An 8,384-nucleotide genomic window follows, 5' to 3' on the forward strand; every position below is an offset into this window, starting at 1 on the left:
ATAATCCTGAACTAAGAGTTATTTGTATTTCACATATTCTATCGATTGTAGCATAAATACAGGTTATTTTTGTACAGAGAAAAAAAAAACCCTGCCCATTTTTGGTACACGTTCGTTTCGAAATAAAACAAAAGCTTTATTTTTGTCAGATTTGTTCCAGTCAAGCAAAGCAAAGATGCGATAACTAAGAAAAAAAAATTACTAAGTGTTTTATAAACTATGAAATGAGACTTACCATGAAGCAGGAACCACTTCAACATTTCCATAATCGACATATTGTACTAACATCTTGTTATAAGGTAGGTATTGGAGAACGAATCCTCGGTACCACTTCTTATCCAACAAGTACAGGACGCAACAGGCCTTATCTAATATCAAATTAAATTATTTAATAATTTACTAAAAAATTCAAAAACACTATCCAAATTATAGTCTCAAAACATTTATTTCATTCACACGTCCAACGTTTCGGCCAATTCGGCCATCTTCAGGGACAATCTTAATTTACTATGAGAGATATCATTTAACCCTTTTAAAAAACTCCATACAGACTATTCTGCCCAGGTCAAAACATTTACATCTAATATGTCAAAAATATATAAAAACACAGTCAAATTATTTCTCTTTTACCACAATTTATTAAGTGTATAAGTCTTCGAGATGAGATTGGATTTCGTTTGTTACAAGCCACTGCTCTTTTAAATGCAGGTAAATAGCAATGGAAATTGGTAAACAATTTTTTTTATGAATTCAGCTTTGATTACAATTGACGATTTCTTATAAACCAAAGGGCACCTCCTTCAGATTTTCAGGATCTTCTTTTGGAATGATTCTTCTAGAATCTTGAGAAGGACAAAGGGAATTAAGACGATCAAAAATTGATTTTCAGCTATAATCAGGTGGATGGTAAAGGACCATATTACGTCTTACTATCAACTGGAAATCCTTTGTTTTTCCAATAATGATAATAAATTAATAATTACTGTCTTTTCTAATAATGACAATTTGCCTCAAGGCAGAATATAACCTTAAAATTCTGTTCCTATAGTTAATAATAAAAGTATCCCACCCACAAATCAAGTCACAAGTCATCATTTGCTTTCATCACACTGGTCTTGAATACATTTCTACTAGTTTTATGAAAAATACAATTAAAGGTTCTTTCTTTTAAGAAAATTACATCTTTTTAATAATTTGTTTTTATTAAAGTAGAAATTCTAAATCTATTGAGTTAAACTGAAGAGTTGTAATTTTCCTATAAGTGAGAACTTTTAAATATATTTTTCAAACTCACAGAATAGAAACTACTAATGCTATAAAAATAAATACAATATCAAGCTAGATATTTATTAAACAAGCTAACAAAAATTTTTAAAATCTTACCGTAGGATCCCCTTCCGCATCTTTGATTTGAAAAACTGGTAGGATCGGAGTTAAATCGCTGCTACATCGTACTATGTCACTTCTCCAAGCAGCGATTTCACGCCTGGCGGAATTTCTAACTCCTTATATACTAACTTCGGCTGAAACAAGAAGTAAAATTTTATTACTATGGGTAAAATATTTTCTAGAAAGTTTGATAAGTGATTTAATAAACCAGTACTAGTAATAAAGAAGCTCGTAGAAGAAAGCACTCAAGTTAAAAAAATTAACTATTATTAAATTTTTCTATTTACTGCATGAAACATTATTACATTATGTTCAACATTAAGAAAAGATTAAAAATTTGGAAATAAAATATTAATTTTATTATATGTGTATGTAATGTATTACCATTCTTAATTTTTTTTATAAATACGGCTGATTTTTTATTTGATACCAAGCTGTTTTATCTACGTTAAATTATTGATTATATATGTCTGTTTTTTATTATCATTATGTTTTATATTTATGTATTTTACCCTGTATTTTTTAAGATACTAAAAACCATTTTCATGTCCTGATAAAATGTCATTCCACAATAAATGTACTTGTCCCAGAATCAGTAAAGAATCTTATTATTTCTGTTTTGTTTTTTTTCAGGATAAATATTCATCTTAGTAATTCACAATAGAAATACCAATTTGCAGGCCTTGTCACTGATTAATACATACATATAACTTGAGTACTCTGCGTTATGGGTTACTGAACCAAGAACTTTTCCCCCTCAACATGCTCAGACATCACATCCTTAAATGTACTTATTTACTAAAATGTATTGCATAATTATGTGAACATACCAATTCTTTCTTAGGTAAAGAATTTAAAATGAATGACCAATGAGAAACTTTGGTCTTCTCAACTCCATTAAGTTCGTCTGTGACTATATCAACATTGCGAAGACCTTCTTGCAGATCAAGTTGTTCAATCTGAAATAATCCATAAATTAATAACCAATTAAGGCAATCACAATTTATTAAACAGAAGTATGTAATTATCAAGTTAAGTTATCAAGTATGTAATGAATGCATGAGTTGGAATTCTTTGTCATACATTTATTTAAATAAAACTAAAAATCAGATATTAAAACTAAATACAATATAACAATAATGTGGTTTTTAATTTTATTGGGGGTGATATAACAAGTTATTTTTGGGAACTATCCCCTTTTCATCTGCAGATGCAAACTAAATCAAATAAACTCTGCTTTGGCAACCTTTACAATTATTCACAGAAGATTCCTGTTGGGGAGTTCTTTAGATAACAACATGCACCTAAGAAGAGCATGGCGCAATCTCAATCTGTGCTGGTATTGTGAAAAAAAATATATATAAATCTTAATAAGAGAAATATTGTGATAAATTAAATGGCTTTTATTGGAAACTTATTGATACCATGTTTGTTTAAAAAAAATACAATCTGGCTACATAAAAATATACCTTAGACATGTAAGCCAAGAAATAACTTAAAGTATGTGTACTTAATCTTGATAAAAATAAATCTATAATAAAATAATAATAATAAAATAACAAAATATCTCAACTTGAAATAAAATAATAAAATAATTAAAAATAATAAAATAACTCAACAGCCCAAATATCTTAAAATTTTCAGCACTGTATGCTTTTATATCTTCATCTACATTTTTTTATTTGTTCAAGTTATTTATTTAGCACTTCAAAATTTTTATTTGTTTCCTTTTGCCCTTAGTGTGTTCCTTTAATTGTTCATCTTTCTCATTGTTAATTATGTTTAAAAGGGTCGACATGTCTTTATTTGAAGGCTTTAACTGGAGATTCAGTCATCCCTCCCGGTCCAATTGCCTCAAGAACTTCCTCCATGTCATCATACAACATGTTGTTTAATTTTAATGACGATGTTGGACAAAGAAAATTGCTGGAACGGAACAAAGAAGAAATATATTACACCGGAGAACTCCACAAGGTTCCACTGCAAATCTGCAATCTGCGCCGTTTCATGAATTTCCCCAACAACCGGGATGTCGTTTGTTCGAGCGCCAAAATATACAAGAAATGTACGAGTTGGAATTCTTAGTCGAACATTTATTAATATAAAAATCCGATATTAAATCTAAATAAAAGATTAAAAATACTATGATTTTCAGTTTTATTGAGGGAGATATCTAAAGTTATTATTAGGAAATATCCCTTATTTAACTGTGGATACAAACAAACTTAAATAAACTCCGCCTTAGCAACCTTTACAATTATTAACAATAGATTCCCTTAAGCAACGTCGTTTATATCAGGGATGAAAACTAACACTTCACTTGTCCCTTGCAACACTATTTCCCATTTCACAAATATAAAACTCTCGTTTAATATTTCATATTTACTACTCAACAGACCTAATATCTTATTACTTTTTGCACTACATGCTTTTTAGATCTACAACGCTAGGACTTTACCTGCTGTGCTATTTCCTCTATCCTCATCTTTGCTGAAGGACTTGTTTCTCCTCTCGTGACTAAACTAAGAATGACTTTGTGAGCCCTTACGGTCAACCTTCCCTTAGACCCCCCCCCCTTAAGGACCTCCCCACTTTTCCGACAACCACTGGCTATCCATAGCACGTGTTCTTCCCTCTCTGATCCTGTACTCCACATGCTTCAGTTCTGGATAAAGTAATACGAATAAATACCTCCATATAAATCAGAAACAGGAATTTCGACCAGATCTATTTGACAATTTTTATCCACTTTGCATTATATATATAAGAGTTAAACATGTTTCTTAGTTATTTCAACCACAGGCTATCCTCATCACGTGTTTTTCCCTCTCTGATCCTGTACTCCACATGCTTCAGTTCTGGATAAAGTAATACGAATAAATACCTCATATAAATGAAAACCAGGAATTTCTATTTGACAATTTTTATCCAGTTTGCAGTTTTGAATTATATCAACATCCCTTTGTTTCCACATACCAGGTGGATCCATCAAAAACGAAGACAAAATTAATGATACAAGAGTTAAACATTTTTCCTAGTTACTTGCAAATAGAAAATATTATAATCATTCCAGAAGCACAAAAGAGTTTATACATTCTAGATAGAAATGGAGAAAATTTATATTCTGTGTATTTTTACGCGCTGGGTTTTTTGTTGACTAGGAAGCAATATCTGAAAAACTGTGTAACTTGCAGAATAGTAAATTAGACAAAATGTACTTCACAAATAGAATTTCTATTTTTTTAAAGGGGTTCTTTCAAGGAAGTGGTAAAAGATTTTTGTCAATAAAGGGTTTCATAAAACGATTTTGGGCTGAAAACTATTGTTTACGGTAATTGACCATTTACTTACGATATTCCCAGATCGATGTCAATCATAAAAAGCTCAACCTTCCCTTAGTCTCTCCCCTCTTGAGGTCCTCAGACCCTTGACCTCCCCACTCCCACTACCATATCTTAGGTCTGATCTAACAATCACTGACAGTCCGGAACAGTACGGGACTTGGTTTTCCCTTCCTGATCCTGTTCTCCACATGCTTCAGTTCTGGATAGTCAAAGATGGATGTTGGAACAGACCTATTTTATTTTCTACTCCAAGTACGCTCATGTTCATGATGATTATTCAAAAATTTCAGTTATTGTATATAATAATGGTAATTGAACTTAGTACAGTAAAAAATATTTTGTGAATAATCATCAACAGATGGAGCTGTAGTCTAATTTAAAAAGCTCAGAGAAACACTTTATTGATAAAATTTTGCTGCCCAAATGCATTTAGTTTTGACATAACACAGCATACTATAACTAGTAAACTTACAATATATTGGTATAGAATAATTGAGTCGCTCGGTTGTAATTCCGAGCCGATGTAGTCATTGCATGGGTGTACCCAGGTGGGCTGAAACGAGGCTTCTGTTCCCACCCTCCAAATACAAAAAAAAACATTAATTAATTGAAATTAGTCTTTTTTTTCAAGAAAATAGTTGTAATAACTAATGAAGCACTGATATAATTATAAACAATTATCTTAAAATTTTTGTTTCATTCTCCTTAAAATGTCACAACCTCATTGACTATGGCTCTCCCCCCCCCCCCCTAGTTTTTATTCTGGGTATTTTTACAGAAGAAACAAATGAATATTTAAAAAAGATAAAAACAAAATGTATAAAATAATACAGATTTAGTTTGTATATATTTTACTGCTCAGTAGTTATTAGTAAAATAATTATAGATATCAATGGCGTCTCTTTCGTTCTTTCTTGTTTAACAGCATAAAATCTCCTTATTGACTAAACGCCATTAATTTACTATTTATTTCTTGTATACATATATATTTCTGCTAATATATTGTTTGATCTTAAAAACTTAAACACTAATCCTATTAGTGTAAGAGCCGGGAAAAAAAGGCAGTTATCTGAGCCCAATTTTTGATTATTTTAATGGAAACTATGTATTATTACTCATAAAAACTGATGAGTCTGCCAAGTATAGGTAGGGAGAATAAAAAATGGCGGCTGTTCCAAACTCTTAAAAAAACATTGATTTTTCATTCGGAGCTATCTTAAAAACTACGAACAACACTAGAAAATCTAAAAGAACATTATTTAAAGGAGAGCAAATTTGCTGAAATATGAGCCATAATAGAGCTATTTATGTCCAATAGTTATCGAGATATAGCTTTTTAAAAAGCAAAATTTCATAAAAATGTACTGAAATATCAGTAGTTAATGAATCTATTTTGATTAATCTATATCTCAATAACCATTCGACGTACAGATGTCTATTAGCACTCAAATTAAAGCTAGTTCAATGGGCTATAAAGTAGTTTATGACGAGTATTTTCGTAGAAATAGTAGTTTTCATGATATTTGCTAAAATATATTGATTTATAGTTGTTCGGACAATAAGATTGATTTATGAACAACATTATTTCAGAAATCATTAGACGTACAGATGTCTGCTAGCACTCAAATTAAAGCTGGTTAAATGTGGTTTAAAGTAGTTAATAATTTTTATCTTTGTAAAAGCAGTAGTTTTTATGATAATTTACAAAATAAACCTACAAAATGTTAATTTCTAGTTCTTCGTATGAAATGTTGCATTTTTGAAAAAATATATCTCTAGACCCATAAGACGCACATATGTCTACTAACACACAAAATAAAGGAAATTTAACTTACTATAAAGTAGTTTATGACACTTATCTTCGCAGGGGTAGTAGTTTTTATGATATTCACATATGAATATAAATTTTGCAAATGAAAATTTGTCCGAACAAACATAAATCAATTTATTTCAGCAAGCTTTAAGAAAACTACTACTCCTAATAAAATAAATGCCATAAACTGCTATATAGCTCATTAAACTAGCTTTAATTTGAGTGCTAATAGACATCTGTGCGTCACATAGTTCCTGAGATATACATTTTTCAAAATAAATTCACTAACTATCTTTCGGTACGTCCCACACAACATTTTTATGAAATTATACTTTTTACAAAGCTATATCTCGAGACCTATTTAACGTAAATAGCTCTATTAGGGCTCATATTTCAGCAAATTCACTCTACTTTAAATGACATTCTCTTAGGTTTTCTTGTGTTGTGGCTACTTTTTAAGATATAGAGCTCCGAATGAAAAATTAATTTCTCTATCGTTTTGAAACAGCCGCCATTTTTTTATTCCCCCTACCTATACTTGGAAGACTCATCAATTTTGACTAGTAATTATACATAATTTTCATTAAAGTAATCAAAAATTGGGGTGAGATAACTGCGTTTTTTCTCCTCTTGGGTTCTTGTACTATATTGTTCTCTTATTGTCTCTTAAGAGTTGTTGAATGGGTGAGGTTCGTGTAACCTATACTTAGTTTAATCTATATGACACTTATGGTTGGAGGTACCAGGGCTTTGCTTCCTTTTTTATAGTTTATAGTCTATTTTGGAGAGCTTTCATCATCTCACATAGACTGCCATCCATCTTTAATTTCCTTTTTGAGGAATTTGCTCTTTTCTGGTGGAGTTAATGATGCTTTACCTGATGCAGGAATTGTGATTGCGCAACTAGATCAACAAGTCCATGAAGAATATGGAATTCTGTAGTTTCATTAGTCCGATGGAATTATGCTTTTTTCATGGTGTACATTTTGTATTCATGTTTTAACTTATTATTGTATTAGGGAAAAAAATAAATAAAATAGTTTTTTTCTCCCTAAAAATATATAGTGCAGTCTCAATAACCCGAACTTCATCACTTCTAATGCTACAATAATGTAAACATGTAAAAAACAATCTAGTGCAGTGAGCACATCACATAACTTTCAATTACTATTCTGAGAGGCAAAAATATCAAACAGCAAATTTTTGTTTTTCGTTACTATTCAAATTTGTATTCTGGGGTTTCTCAAGATCATATATAGCACATGATTGTTTACCTTATGATTGTAATTAGGAGAGACCAATTAAGCTCGACTGTCTCCAATTTTCCTGCCGAAACTACTCGGTGAAAATTGTTCAATTTACACGCCTACTACTCTCTTTTTAGGCCAACAATTTGGCACAAAGCGATCAACGTGGTGGCCCTATTGCCACAAAATACGCCGAAACTACTCAGTGAAAATATTTAAATTACACGTCTGTTTTTCTATTGTAAGCCAACTATTAGCCACACTTCAGAACTCAAATCCACTCCCAACCTCGCAAAAACGTCGAATAATTGGCACAAAACACGGCTTGCTGTTTCCCTATTTTCACAATTTCGGCCGAAACTACTTGGTGAAAATTGTTCAATATACACGTCTATTCCTCTCTATTTAGGCCAACAATTTGGCATAAACGCGCAACGTGGTGGCCACGTTGGAACGTATCCAAAAAATACGCCGAAACTACTATTTGGAAATTGTACAATTTACAAGCCTATTTCTCTCTTCTTAGGCCAACAAAATAGCACAAAACCTGCCACGTGGAAGCCCTATTTCCACAAAATACGCCGAAACGAC

At 31.2% G+C, this 8,384-nt stretch overlaps 1 protein-coding gene across 1 annotated transcript in view; it reads right to left on the reverse strand.

Annotated features, from left to right (window-relative positions):
- Positions 1-1,431, reverse strand: part of LOC106691143 (tudor domain-containing protein 1-like) — a 6,338-nt gene extending 4,907 nt beyond the window's left edge. The window contains exon 1 of the mRNA XM_014436817.2: positions 1,384-1,431. The gene's annotated coding sequence lies outside the window, so the exon portion shown is untranslated. The remainder of the gene's footprint in view (positions 1-1,383) is intronic.
- Between the last annotated feature and the right edge of the window lie 6,953 nt (positions 1,432-8,384).

This window comes from Halyomorpha halys, unplaced genomic scaffold (genome assembly GCF_000696795.3).
Source record: "Halyomorpha halys isolate HHAL.00 unplaced genomic scaffold, Hhal_1.1 Scaffold2110.1, whole genome shotgun sequence".
NCBI lineage: Eukaryota > Metazoa > Arthropoda > Insecta > Hemiptera > Pentatomidae > Halyomorpha > Halyomorpha halys.